The sequence below is a fragment of the Chlorocebus sabaeus genome, chromosome 7, assembly GCF_047675955.1.
Source record: "Chlorocebus sabaeus isolate Y175 chromosome 7, mChlSab1.0.hap1, whole genome shotgun sequence".
Classification (NCBI taxonomy): domain Eukaryota; kingdom Metazoa; phylum Chordata; class Mammalia; order Primates; family Cercopithecidae; genus Chlorocebus; species Chlorocebus sabaeus.
In genome coordinates this window covers 89,093,904-89,109,856 of record NC_132910.1, presented here as the reverse complement: position 1 = coordinate 89,109,856, position 15,953 = coordinate 89,093,904, and positions in this window count along the sequence as shown.

Here is a 15,953-nt window from a genome sequence, read left to right as displayed (position 1 = left end):
GGAGTGCCTTTTGGCATGCAAATGCATTATAATTAGAGTATAATGAGCAGTGAGGATGATCAGAGGCCACTTTCATCACCATTTTGGTTTTGGTGGGTTTCGGCCAGCTTCTTTACTACAAACTGTTTTATCAGCAAGGTCTTTATGACCTGTATCTTGTGCCAACCTCCTATCTCATCCTGTAACTAAGAATACCTAACCTCCTGGGAATGCCGCGCAGTAGGTCTCAGCCTTATTTTACCTAGCTCCTATTCAAGATGGAGTCGCTCTGGTTCCAACATCTCTGACAAGACATAAAGGTGACCATTTATAGGCACTACTAAGCCCACTTCCGTAATTCTGAGAAGTCAACTATCTGTTAAAAATTACTATATATGTATATATCTCTTAGTGCTTCCGCTTCTTTCACTGAACCTCAATGATACAAGCATCAACAAATCTTTTTTGTTTGTTTGTTTCCATTGAAGAACTTTCTAACCATAACTCCGAAGCATAATTATACAAAAACAACAAACAAAAACACTTTTGGGGTGAGGCTGGAGAAGGACAAAGAGGTTGGGGTATATAGAGAATAATCTTCTGTATCTTTATTGTAGAGGGACCCTGAAAAAACTTGAGTCAGCAAATTAGAAAAACAAGATTCCTCTTCTGTGTCACACTCTCCTTTTCAAAGCCATGACCCCTGGGGAGACTAAGACACTCTTTCACTGGGACACAGGAGAGCATCAGGGAGCTAAGATGGTGTCTCTGGACCTCCATAGAAACCCGTAATGAGTAAGTCTCTCAGCTTCATCACTTTCAACTTTGAGACCTTGGGAAGGCTACTTAACCACTCAGTTTCCTTCTAACTTAGGACACTATTCTGAAATGATAATGTTTGTGCTAGCTATTATCATTATTATTCCCCCACCTTGCCTCAGGAGTTCAGTTCTCTCCATATTGGGAAGTTTGTGATGAGCTGAGGAAATGTTGTAGGCAGCCCTGCTCAGCTGACTCACACTGGCTGTTCTGGTCCCCACTGTGAGGGTTGCTGGCCTTCCATGTATCAGTGTTCCTCTTACAGATTTCTGTAGTCTCCAGATCTTGTACTGGTTTTCTGGGTCTTCTGAAGTTAGTTCCAAATCAAACTGTTTGCTATGAGCCATCATAATGCTTTCTCCAAGAGGAAACAGGGTTTCCCTCAGTTGTAACATTTCCCATTGTCCCTCTGAGGAGATTGGACCTTTGGGTCCCTCAAGAATCCTGCTTTTATAGGTTTATTGCTCCCTCTGTTGGAAAGATGTATAATACAAGCAAGAGCCGGGGGCTGAGATCTCACTGGGTGCCTGGCACTGGTCTAAGATCTGCACCCCCATTACTTGGTTTTCCTTCCACAAACACTCTCTCAGTTCTGTCTTACAGCAGAGAAAAATAATGCTTACAGGAAGTGACTTCTCTATCATTCAGCTGGCCTGCAGCATTGGACCCAGCTAGTCTGGCCCTGGAGAGTGTGCATTTTATCACTATTGTATAAGCATAGCTGATTTGGGCTCTATTAGGATTGGAGTAGAAATCATTCCTACCCAGTAGTAGACATATGTATTCTATGTGTGGCCTTCTGAAAGGAACTTAAACTCATACATTCAGAGAAAAATAATCTACTTCATAGAATTTTGAGGAGTCGAGAAAATATTTTAATGTAAGCAATCTAGCTTAGTGTCTGACATGTAGTAAGTTCTAAATAAATGCTATTTACTTTACCTTCCTCTAGATCCTTGTAGTGCCCTCTCACTTCCATCTAATTGTGGGAACATTTCCTATAGCCCTAGAGCATATTTCTGAAGAACTAAAAATGTTTTAACCCTCTTTTATCATGGGACCCTATCATCATGCTTTGAGTTCCCATTTCCAGTTCAGAAGCGTCTGCCTCAGTTTCCCCCATCACAAGACCAAAAGGCCCTTAATGCAAGTAAGATCCTTGAGGACTTGCTTTGATATTTCATTGTTAGCAAGGCACGGATGAGATCTGTCTGCTCTTCATTGCTACCTTCCTAGGTACTAGATTTAGCAGTGTTAGCACTAGCTCATATTTGCAAATCTCTTTGCAAGTCCAGATTTGCTCTTGTACAAAGGAGGTGATTCAGAATGCCTTTCCTTTAGATTAGTATGTAATGCAATGTCATGTGGATTAGTCAATAGAAAATATGAATCAGCATATTTGCTATCAGATCAAAACGACTTGCAACATATATTCATCATTGAAGGGTTTGGCCTTTATTTCCAGTGCTGGGAAAATGCCTGGATATTTAAATATTCTATGTCTTTCCCAGTTTAAACTTCCTGTGCAAATTAAAGAGGTTGGACCCGATGACCTCTAAAATTTATTTATCTTAAATTTAGGTGCTTTCATATTTCATATCTTGTCCATATTTACCAAAGAATAACCTTGGCACCTTGCTGGGTATCTCATTAAGATTCAAAAATAGGTACCAGGGTTCTTATTAATTCTAGCTTGAAAACTATAATTAATAGTATACAAATTGAATTTACGGTATTTTAGTGACATTTTACCATACTTTTATTGCAAGGAAATGTATTTTTTTAACTCTTGGCTTATCAATATTTCCTTTTTTTTTTGAGACAGAGTCTTGCTCTGTCACCCAGACTGGAGTACAGTGGCGCTATCTCGGGTCACCACAACCTCCGCCTCCTGGGTTCAAGCGATTCTCCTGTCTTAGCCTCCCGAGTAGCTGGGACTACAGGTGCCAGCCACCACGCTCAACTAATTTTTTGTATTTTTAGTAGAGATGGGGTTTCATCGTGTTAGCCAGGATGGTCTTTATCTCCTGACCTCGTGATCCACCCGCCTCAGCCTCCTAAAGTGCTGGGATCATGGGCATGAGCCACCATGCCTGGCCCAATGTTTACTTTTAAAAACAGCTCAGATGTAAAAGAGCTTTTATACATAGCTCTTGATAGAAAGGTTTAATGGTCAAAATTTGAAATGTGATTAAAAACGTAACTACCGATTTCACAGATGAACTTTAAATTGTAACATATGCTTTTTTTTATTAAAAATATCACCATTCTCTATATAATTCTGAACATTTCTGAATAACGTTAAGTCGACTAGTTATAATACACCTTAACAAGAATGTTTTAAATTTGTCCCTCCCTCTGCGGGAGGAAAGTTGCCCTAGTTGAAGTTAGGAATCTGTGACTCTAATCCAGGTCTCCTTTATAAAAAGAAAATATACTTTAAAGAACTTGGGGATAATCTTATCAAAAGCAATTAGCAGATGTACTAGAGGAATTATGATTTGTCTGGAGATTCAAATGGCTCACAATGATATTACCTTGCTTAAGTATTAGTAAAATAGACTGATTACAGCTTCCTGCTTACCAGGATTAAGTACTATAATTTATAAAATGCTCCTCAGGTATTTTAAATCCTGTTCGTGTTTTTTTCTTTCTTTTTTTTTTTCTTGTTGGCATTTTATGTTGTAATTAGTGTGCAGAGAAAGTCTGCATATGTCTATTGTATGAGCCCCTACACCTGTTTTACCGTCTGTCTCTTTCAACAGATTACTTTAATGACAATACAAAATACTTTGATTTTTCAATTCAAATCAGTCATATTGGTAATATGGCATTGCTCTGCTAACTAATAAATTATTCTTCATCTCAAAACATGTAGCCTGAAAGACAGGAAAGGTCCAAGAGCATGCGTGAAAAGGAGTGCACTCTTGTAGCAGCAAGATTTGTATTGCATTCTGCTCACATGGATTCCAATCTGTAGTATTTTATTTGGCTGGTATACTTTTACAAAATAAATGAAATCAAGAAATTTGAATTTATCTATTTCAAGGAAGCCCAGTAAACTTTACTTATATTGAAAAGGTAGGCTGGGCGTGGTGGCTTACATCTGTAATCCCAGCACTTTGGGAGGCTGAGGTGGGTGAATCATGCCGTCAGGAGTTTGAGACCAGCCTGATCAACATGGTGAAACCCTGTCTCTACTAAAAATACAAAAATTAGCTGGACATGGTGGCATGTGCCTGTAATCCCAGCTACTCAAGAGGCTGAGGCAGGAGAATCGCTCGAACTTGGGAGGTGGAGGTTGCAACAGTGAGCCGAGACTGTGCTACTGTGCTCCAGCCTGGGCAACAGAGCGAGACTCTGTCTCAAAAAAAAAAAAAAAAAAAAAAGTAAAAATCTAGATAAGGCCCTCCACCCCTTAGCATTTGCTTTAGACTATAAGAACACTGTACCCTTCAAAGGCTATTTATTTCCCTCCCAGGACATGGGGCCTAATGTTCTATGGCACATTTATCATATGACAGCATGATTGATATGTCTACATATTAGAATTCTCTTGCTTCAAAGATGAAACAGCACCTGAATATAAAGTTATATATTTGGGGTGGGAGTTGATATAGATATAAATAGCAAAACTCTTAATATTAATTATTATATAACTTAAACATAGATAGCAAGAAACAGACTAGAGTAGCAAAACAAAAAAATGTTTAAGTCATTTTGCTTTAAGTCATTTTGCTTATCTGAATTTCTTATTCCAGCTTCAATTCTCTTTATAAATCAGTATTTTTTAATCTCACTCTTGATGCAGTGCTAGAGCTAACTGTGATGAATAATACTTTTTTCCCTCAGGTACAGAGGAATGAAGAAGGAATAAGCAGACCTTCTAGATAATTGCATCAGCTTTCCCCACTATTCCAATGCCATGCTAACATTTCAAGTAATGTCCCTTTTGTCTTGCTGAGAAAAAATCATTTCATGATTTATTACACAGGATTAAAGGCTATGCACACTCTGGAGTTGGAACATGACTGAAGGGCAAGCAAGCATAAAGGATATCAGAAACAGTTGGTGTACTTAAGTTTTTCTGAATTTCTCAAGTAAACTTTTTAGAATGTGGTTAGAAGATAAAATGGTTACATAAGTTACTTAAACTGTAGATGATGGCACCTTTATCGCTATATTATAGAATTAAGGTAAGAATTAGTTCTGCAGAAAGCTTTCTCTTTTAGAGATTTCTGTTTTATCAGATTACCATTTGCGAAAGTGAATTTCATAATATATGATTTTTTTCAATATCATTACTTGTCATTGAGCTTGAGAGCCTGAGTTTTTGCTGAAATTGTTCCAATGCACAGAAAATGCCATAAAATTAAGCCTACAGTGGGGTTTTTTTGGGATGTTGCCTAAGCTTGTAGAAAATCAAAGTTTAATCTAGTTGTTGTATGCTCTGCATATCTGAAATACAAGAGGGGCTTCAGTCAGTCTGGAAGTGATGATATTTGATTTCTCATTTCTTACTGTGGTCTCTCTCCAGATAAGTAAGTTAGCTATTTCACCTACTTGTTCCTCAATTAATGGCTATCTTGATTAAATAACAAGATGATAAGGTTTCTCCTTAATGTGAACTTTAAATTACACAGAGCAAAAAAAAAATTATATTAATCTTTAATACCTCCAGGGAGACTTGAATTCTTCACTATACACTCCAATAAATGGAATATTTAAATATCGAAAGGTTCCAGCAGAAAGTTCCAGCCAACTGTACTATACTGTTCTAATAATAAGGTCTATCAATTTTTTTTAACTGAGGAATTTTATGATATTTTGTGAAGAGAAAGAGAAAACCTGCTTAGCCAGCCAATTACCTGCTTACTTAAGATTTATCCTAAGTAATTATTTATCCTAGAGGTCGCACTGTCTAAGGCAGATTATTTATCCTATTTTCTTCTACTGGCATTCATTTTTATTCATCATTTATAAACTTTATTGAAACATAATTTCAAAATAAAAAAGATACACCATCATCACCAACAAAATTACGCTGGTGATAGAAATCTTATTGTTTTCTCAGACTTAATCTGTCCTCAAAATATACTTTTCAAAACACTTAAAAACTTGATTCTCTTACAAGTTGAGAGAGGATGAGTCAACAATTTATTTAACTAATTAATGAGAAAAACAATAGGATTGTAAAACTGATTCATAAATTTATAGGTAAGACGGAAGTATTTATGGTCACTGAAAGACATAATGTTGATATAGGATTGTTAAATTAAATAAAAATTGACTAGTACCCTTCAAGGATTGATGGGTGTAGCTTTTGACTGGCAGAATAAAACTCAGATTCACAAAAGACCAAAGACTTTTTTTGGGATAATTATATCAGCAGAAACACTATTAGCCACCAGCTTGCACTGTAAGTGAGAAAGGGGGTCATTGAACTCCCAAAAACAGGCTTAGAAAATGATTCAACTGCAAACATGTACTAGCTTTCTTGAAAAAACAGGGATAAATATTTGTTGCATAGTGTCATGAAGTTTGGGGGGTAATTTAAGCAGTAGACAATTAAGGCACAATGAAAGGTTAAATGTTATATTTGAAATAGGTGTTTTACACACAATTTAGAAATGGACATAAGAAAAGTATGCAGATTTCGATATCACAAGTAAAGTAAGATAAATGTCACAAGAGAAATTCACAGAAAGTCTATGTCAACTCAATGAAAGAATGAGCAAAGAACATTCCTGGCCGTATTGACTAGAACCAGGCAAGTGAGATGTTATACAAGAAGAAGTAATTGAAAACACAGAAACTGAATTTGGAACCTAACAATTAGAAGTTGTGTGACCCACACCTGGTGTTGACTGCCTTTACTTGTTTCTCTGAATGAGAATACCGTATGAGGATTAAATAGGCCAAAGGTACATCCTTTTTTATCCAGTGTGGTCTACCTTCATGTCATTTTCCCAGCAAATATATTAAAAGTGCCCTCTTTTACTCTCAATGAAGTCTTGCTTTGGATGATGAATTATGTGGTTACCTGAGGATTGGCTGAAATAATGCATAGGCAGTTTTAAAAAGTGATACTAAATGGAAAAAAGAAAAACACCAAAATTTTACACTTTGCAAGAAACATAATTTTAATAAATTTTGTCACAAAGTTACCCTTTGCACTTACATACAGGTATGTACAGAGGCTTCATATACTTACATATATGAATGTATATGTGAGCATATTTACATTATATAGCAGGAGAATGGCGTGAACCCGGGAGGCGGAGCTTGCAGTGAGCTGAGATCCGGCCACTGTACTCCAGCCTGGGCGGCAGAGCGAGACTCCTTCTCAAAAAAAAAAAAAATAAAATAAAATAAAAAAATAAAAAAATTAAAAAAATAAAAATAGAAAGCATGTTTGCATAACAGTTTAGAAAGATTAATCTGATGGTGATGAGTCATATAATTCAGAGTAAGGAAAAAGACATTGCCTCAAGTTTGGTATTAGATTTTTCCATTTCATGTGCAAGACTGATGAATTTCTGTCTAACGGGGTATAATATCTGAAATCAGATATATCATAACATATTTATGGTTATGTTTCACCCACAATAAATTATTTAAAAAGGAAGCAAAATCAATAAAATAACAAAAAGCTCAACTTTAAATACAATCAACTGGGGTAACTGGAGGAGCAATGGGAATAGCAACTGAAGGATAATTGGTCACAACTGTTTTCATCAAATATATTTTTGGTGCAGAGAAAAACTATTTTCATTATTCCCAGAGTGAATAAGAATGCAGAGACATGAATACTTTGGTTGGGATTTGGTAAATATAGTCAAACTTTAACAACTTTATACAACAGTTCTTAAAATATATTAGTGTCAAACTCATCCTTTAACGATGTTGAGGAGTGGTAGTGAGCTGTCTTCTCATAGCTGATTGCAGGGAATAGTGTGTGCAATGTCACTGCATGTTGAGAACAAGCCCCCCAAAATCTGGCCATAAACTGGCTCCAAAACTGACCATAAACAAAATCTCTGCAGCACTGTGACATGTTCATGATGGCCATAATGCCCACGCTGGAAGGTTGTGGGTTTACTGGAATGAGGGCAAGGAACACCTGGCCAGTCCAGGACGGAAAACTGCTTAAAGGCATTCTTAAGCCACAAACAATAGTATAAGCGATCTGCGCCTTAAGGACATGCTCCTGCTGCAGTTAACTAGCCCAACCTATCCTTTATTTTGGCCCATCCCTTCATTTCCCATAAGGGATACTTTTAGTTACTCTATATATATAAACAATGCTAATGACTGGCTTGCTGTTAATAAATACCTGGGTAAATCTCTGTTCGGGGCTCTCAGCTCAAAAGGCTGTGAGATCCCTGATTTCCCACTTCACACCTATGTATTTCTGTGTGTGTGTAATTCCTCTAGCACCACTGAGTTAGGGTCTCCCCGACTGAGCTGGTCTCGGCAATTGCAGATATCACTTCAGGGTGATTCATTGGAAATCTGTCTTGAGAATTAAAACATTAACCAGAGTTTTTAATAAAATTTTTAAGCTAAAGAAAAATTCATTGGCTTGAGGCACATTTTTGAAACATGAATTTAACACTCTGGCAAGGGCCTGAGGATGAGGCAACGTTGCTGCTAAGGTAGCTTCTTAGGAACCTAAATAAATTGATAACCCAAAATGAGGGCAGTGAAAATGCCTGTGTTGACCTGGCAGATGGTAAAGAAAGTAAAAAAAAAAAAAAAAGAAAACTTAGATGTGGACATCCTGAAATGTATGTATTAGGTGAGGCTGTAAAACTTATGAGAGAATTATGTTCCAGGGAGGGCCCAGAGGACAATCTAATCACCAAGGACACCAGGAAAGCACTGGACAGAAGGCCAGCAGTATTGCTGAGAAATCCAGTAGTGGCTGTGCTCTGCAGACAGAGCCACTCACCTCCAGGATCATGTTACATTTTTATTGTTCTAACAATAATAGAATTGTTAATACTCTAACAATTACAACTTACCAATTCATAACTTAAATGCAATTCTTATACTCTGTCATTTTCTCAAAATTGAGGTTTAAGCCTGAGTTGTACTAAATTAATAGTATGAACGTATGTTCTGATTAAAGAAAGCAATTTCTTTCCTCTTTGGGCTGATGTATTACTTGTCTTTGAGAAAATGGTATTCTGAATAAAGTATAATGTTCTGGGTGGTCAGAAAGGTTTAGTAGAATGAGCACAGGTTCTCAAATCAGAAAGAATTGAAATTTTGGCTATAAAAAGTCTTTGAATATTAAATTGTTTCTATTTAATGTAATAAGCTCTTACACTTACTGAATGTATATTATGTGCAGATAACTTTCCTGAGCACTTTATTTGGAATTAATTATTTAATCCTCATAACAACCCCATGAAGATCACACTATTATCATCCAAAGTTTACCGAGGAAGATCCTGAGGGGAAGCTGGGTTGGTGACTAGTAACATGCCCACGTTAGCTGTGGACAGGTCGATCCAGAACATCTGACTTCAAAACTTGCAATCTTAGCCATATGATAATTTGCATCTTTATTTTCATTCATGATTCTAAGAAGTGTTCATCGAGCTCTTACTCTGTTACAGACCCCACAGAACCAGCAAGTAATGAAATAAAAAAAAAAATCTCTGCTCTCTTGGAGCTGACATTATAGTGGGAAATGGAAATAATTACGTGATTGTTGTCAGATTAAAATATTCAATCCAGTGTGCCTGCAACTATAGAGACTAAAACGAATAGCTTGCTTCCTTGAAATATTAGGGAAAAGATGATTAATGTTTGCCAAAGAATTGAAAGGCCCAAACTGAGAATAAATGGAGGCCTTAAACTTGTCATTTTGCCTTCTAGCAAAATCATACATCTTTGATTTACTAATTAGAAGGCAAGCAAGCTACTGCTCCTTTCTGTATAATTACAAGCTTGTTGCAGGCAAATAATTCTGTATATGAACAACTTTTTCACATTTTTGGTGAATCATTATCTCTTCAGTTTCTGACATAACAACGATCATGTTTGTTTACTTTTTATCAAGTTTGCCTTGACATGAAGGGGTTTTACAAACTTATTGATCACTATACCATGTATAGTGTTATTGGGGATATGATAAAAATTAAAAAAAAAAACTGTTTTAGTCCTCAATAGATTTACAATCCAAAGCAGAATGGGAGGAAGAGAAACCTACAAGACCATGTTTCATTGGATAGCTTTGGAGTAATATCTGTAATTTTAGTAAAACGTTAAGAGGAAGAAGAAAATGGTGTCGGCTAGACTTAGAAGATTTTAAAACAGAGACTGGCTTCCATTCACCGATCAGACATTCACTGATTTTTAATTCTTACCACCAGAGAAAAAGTCATTATGATGAGAGTCTTCAGGAAAGACAATACAGTCAGCCTGAGAAATATGATTTCCTTTATCAACTCTTGTTTCCCTTATACGTACCATTGAAATATATACTTAACCACCAGCAAAACTCATATTAAACACAATTAAAAAAAAAATCACTGCACGCAAAAGAGTGAGCACCAGGCAAAGTGGTAATTTATTAATTTCCAGGATTTTTGTTGTTGTCATATGTAATTTACCCCTGTAAGTTTACAGTAAGTGATTAATGTAGCTAAATTTATGGATTGTAATTACTAGGTTTGCACCACAGATGAAGTAATATGTATGTTGTCTAATAATGATTTGTCTACAGAATTCAACCAACTTCTCATTACAAAACATGATGAACCTCCATTTAGACTATCCGTTAAGATATTATATATGATATAATAGGTTTAACAAATAATGAAGGACCTTTCATCCTTGCTTGACTCAAGTAGGGATGGAGGGTCTCCAAGAAATATAAATGTAATCTGCTGTAATGGGTATTAGCTAGATTTGTACTTCAGAAAAGGAAGAACGATTTTCATTATCAAATAATTATTTGATATTTCCATTCTCCGTTCTAAGCACATATTAGTTGATGTACAGGCGCTGCTGGATAACTGTTTGGAAACAGACCACAAAATTACTTCAAAAGATAAAATTCTCAAATAACAGAGTTATCATGGTTATAAAAAAAGGTATGATAAATACATAAAGGCTGGCAAAATGGGGAAGGATTAAAATTGTAACTTTAGCTAACCTTCAATAAAACATAGTTAAAGTAGAATGAAGCAGATGTTTATTCTAGTAGATTCTATTGCAATGTTACATTTTAACTTAATATTTCTATTTTGTGATTTTAGTATAGCAAAATGTTTGGTTAATATTGTGGGTATTGATACTGTGTTAAGATGTAAATGATGAGTTGATGGGTGCTGAGGAGTTGATGGGTGCAGCACAGCAACATGGCACAAGTATACATATGTAACAAACCTGCACGTTATGCACATGTACCCTAGAACTTAAAGTATAATAATAATAAAAATAAAAATAAAAAAAATAAAATTTTTGACAGTCTATTTAATTTTTCAGTATGAAGAAGTATTACTGCTATGATGAAATATTTACTTTTGTGGTGGAAATAAATAAGAAAATAGAATTGACTAAAAGCAAAACAAGCCAAGAAAAAAAGAAAAAAAAGTCTGTTGTTTTTCAACATAATGTTAGGAAATTTACGTTCTTTTTTTTTTTTTTTTTTTGAGACGGAGTCTCGCTGTGTCACCCAGGCTGGAGTGCAGTGGCGCGATCTCGGCTCACTGCAAGCTCCGCCTCCCGGGTTCACGCCATTCTCCTGCCTCAGCCTCCAAGTAGATGGGACTACAGGCGCCCGCCACCACGCCCAGCTAGTTTTTTGTATTTTTAGTAGAGACGGGGTTTCACCATGTTAGCCAGGATGGTCTCGATCTCCTGACCTCGTGATCCACCCGCCTCGGCCTCCCAAAGTGCTGGGATTACAGGCTTGAGCCACCGCGCCCGGCCGGAAATTTACGTTCTTAAAGTAAACTTTCATTCCCTATTCCAAAGTGCCTTGTATATTCTACTCTCTTTGCTTTCACATAAATTTATTCTGTGCTATAATGTAACTAGTATACTATTCTTATGTTCCATACAAATGTTACATTGAGCCATAAATTTTTCTATTCTAGGAAAGATAATTTTCTCATTTTTTCCACCATTACCACCCACCACAGTGACCACCATTATTCTCTTCACTTTAAGATGAGAGGAGACTAAAGCACAAAATATTAAAAAGTATAATTTGTCTAAAGTTAATGGCATGGTTTCAGACTTCTCATGTGTCCAAGCATATGAATTAGCAGTTCCTATGTCATTGTCCTAAGATTTGTAGGTTAAACCTTGGATATTCCCATCTGAGCATTTATACCAAACAGAAAATACTTGTGTGAGTTCCTGAGAACCAGTGCTCATTCCAGAAGGGTCAGGTTTCTTTCCAGGAAGAAATGTCTGAAATTCAGTAAATTAAAATCCTCACTGAGTCTGCATACTCTTTACTTCTCCCTGGAAAAACTGGCCACGAAAATTTAATGTTCTGTCATGATAAGATCAAGCTCTATCAGATCACGTATCAAGTACATTTCGACAGACTTGATTCATACTAATTGTTTTCAAATTATGAACACCCAAGGGTTCATCAAGGGTCTTCTATCCAGAGATACTGATTATTTAATTCTGAATATCATTACAGAGCGATAATATGCTCTCAGCATTTGGGGATACAAGAGTCAGAAGATGGACAAGATTCCTTCCTAACAACAATTACCACTTAATTACAATATACCAAGTAGTATTTTATCTGCCAGGTATATTGGACTTACTTTTCACAGATAGTTTGTACTAACAAAATTTCTAACCAAAATATTTCTTGAAAATTACTGATTTTATTTGAAATTATGTGCAGGAAAAATACAAACATATTTCTGAATTTATATTTGTCTATTAAACAAAAGGGGATAAATATGACTAATACCATTTAACAGGAGAAATTACAGACTATGAAAAGAGTAGCTTATTTATATCAACTCACAATGCTTTCCAGAGAGAGAAAGAAAAAGGCCATTATGTGACCCGACCAAGAAGTTGGCCATCCTTTTCCCTTTCTTTGTGGAAGATGGTCCTGATAGGATAGAGATTTAAATAAAGGGATTGATTTGTTTTCTCCAGCTGTCCTAATAGTGAGTGAATAAAATTAACTGTGAACTATTTCAATCAATTACTCAATGATTGACTTATATTGATTAGAAAAGAGCTGTTTCTTTGCCATGGATATCTAGATACCTTGATGATTCTATTTTGAACTAATTTAAAAGTAGGACAATTCCCACTGGATAGAAGTTTCAAAACTTGAAAACAATAAAACCCACATGATTTTATTTCTTGTAATAACTTCTGTGACAATGAAGTTGAAGTCTTACACACATTTTTCCCCCCCCCCCAATGTCTTATTGGTTATCTGGAGCATAATTCAGAAAGGGGAACAACTATGTAAAAAAGTAAGAACTTTGGCTTGCTATGCCATTCTTAGGGGTTTCTTTTATCTTTATATTTTCTTGAAAAGTCTTGTGCAAAACTTAAACAACTTCCTGTACTATTAATAAGATATTTTGAAGGCAAGGATATGCATAGATAATACTTTAGAAAATAATTGTAATTCCGATTCTATACTTAGCACTTAATATTAAAAGTTCCTTATAGTGAATATAATTTTCTACAACAGATAGTACAATTTTGTTTCACCACTAACTAACAGGTAAATAAGTAAATATACATTTAAATAAATATTGCAATCTTCATTGTTAATTAATACAAACATTATAAATTATTGAATACTTTTTCCAATAGATAAGCAGCTTTAAAAATCTGCTTTCACCACTCTTAATCCTCTGAGGTGAGGGGGTCTTTTAAACTATTGTTTGTATAACAGAATGTCAAAAGAAAAAAGTTTTAATGATGTTTTTGTAATTAATAATAAACCTAAGGGAATATCAAAAGCAAACTTTTTGTGTGTTTACTTTTGGGGAGGCATTGAATTTTATGTCTGGTATATGATAATTCGTATCTTAGGATATGCTCCCCTTTCTATAGGAAACATGGAGAGGTGAATTTGCTCATGAATGATATTACCCATTAGGCATTTTTGAGAGGGATCCGTAGTCAGCAGTTATCACTTTCTTGCTACTCTTCATATTGTTAGAGACATAGTGACTCCATGTCTTATAGAATGTTCACTTTCTCTTTCACTTATCCCATATCATGTGCCAGCTATTGATCCAATCAATTTTAACAATGAAAATTCTAAACCAGGAACCATTTACACTGGATCTTACATTTGCCCTGGGTAAGATGCCAGTTGATGGCAGTTTCCATGTGCACCAGGAAGAAGTCTTCATTAGCTTCATGACTTAAGTCCTTAAATGTAATTTTATTACAGAAAACATAACCTATATTCAAGACGTAACTTTAACTTAGTTCTCATATTCATTGTTACCCTTACCAAATTTTTCTTAATTGTATGCCTAACACGCAAATGATATGGACAGGAGACAGGGAAATACTGGGTAGAAAAGGGCAGTTCCCCAGCAAAGGCCCCACCCTCAAGCCTGAAAAACCACGGTCCTGAATGAGGACAGGCATTCCTGTTGTCACACCCAAAAAGTTGCCTTTTGGCCTGCCATGCCTCCTATCCTGTACCCATATAAATCCCAAACCTCAGGCTCCAGAAGCAGATGAGCAGGTGAGGAAATGAGGACTCAAACAGATGGATAGTAGAATGACACAGCAGAGAAAGAAGAAGAGGAATGTCTGAACACCAAGAGGAGTTCAGCTGGGGGCAGTTGGAGAGAGGTTTGGAGGCTGAATGGCCAGTTTCCAGGGGAAGATCATCTTCCAATTCCATCCCCTCCTTCTGGCTCCTCATCCAGCCCACTGGGAGCCACCTCCACCACTCAATAAAACCTTACATTCTTCCTTCAAGCCCATGTGTGACCTGATTCTTCCAGGACGGTGGGCAAGAGTTCAGGATACAGAAAACTGTCACACTGGCCCTCTGTGCTTGTGAAAAGGCAGAGGGTACATTGAGCTGGTTAACACTTAAAACCATCTGCAGACAGCAAGGCTAAGAGAGCATTAGTTAACACTAGGGCTGTAGGCACCATCCCTAGACACTGCCATGGTACCAGAGCCCAAAGTGTTTGCCCCAGTCTCTGCACCTCCCTGTCTGCGTGATCCCTCTCCCTCAAGGGGTTTCAGCAGCAGTGGTGATCGAGCCATTCCCCAGTGGCAAGTCCTGAGAGGCGGATCAGGGAATTCTCCCATTTCACTTAGGCAGAGAAGGGTAAAATTCTGGGGTGGACTAAGAATGTAGATTTTACATATCACTTGGTAATTTGTCACAATTTTATTTTATTTTTTTTTTGAGACAGAGTCTTGCTCTGTTGCCCAGAGCTGGAGTGCAACGGCCAATCTTGGCTCACTGCAACCTCCACCTCCTGGGTTCAAGCAGTTCTCCTGTCTCAGCCTCCTGAGTAGCTGGGATTACAGACGTGTGCCACCACGTCCGGCTAATTTTTGTATTTTTAGTAGAGATAGGGTTCCACCATGTTGGCCAGGCTGGTCTAGAACTCCTGACCTCATAATCCACCCACCTCAGCCTTCCAAAATGCTGAGATTACAGGCATGAGTCACCTTGTCCAGCCTACTTGGTAATTTTTTAAAGCTACAGGTTTAGTAATTAATTTATCAAGCAAATAAAAAATGTTCCCAACTCCAAACTGCTTTATTAAATAATTTAACTTAATTAAATAGAATCCTGATCATGGACCATATAGTTTATTACCCAAACTGGAGCCACAGGCAGTAGACAGGATTGAACCAGACAATGCTGCAAGATCACCCACCCTCCTTCAAAGAGACATTGGCTATGAGTGGACATTATACTCACAGCCCTACACCTCTTTTTCCAGTATACAATTGCATATGAAAAGACGGCAGAAAAGTTAAAAAACAGGGCATCCCCAAGGGCAAAATAATGTAGGCCCAACTCAACATATCAGAGATGAAAAATTGCAAAATATAGCACTCATCCAACTTGAGCTGTAAAAATTTATATTCTTCAAATAATTTTCACTACCACTCTACATAACCATGTTAAATACATTAGCACCACA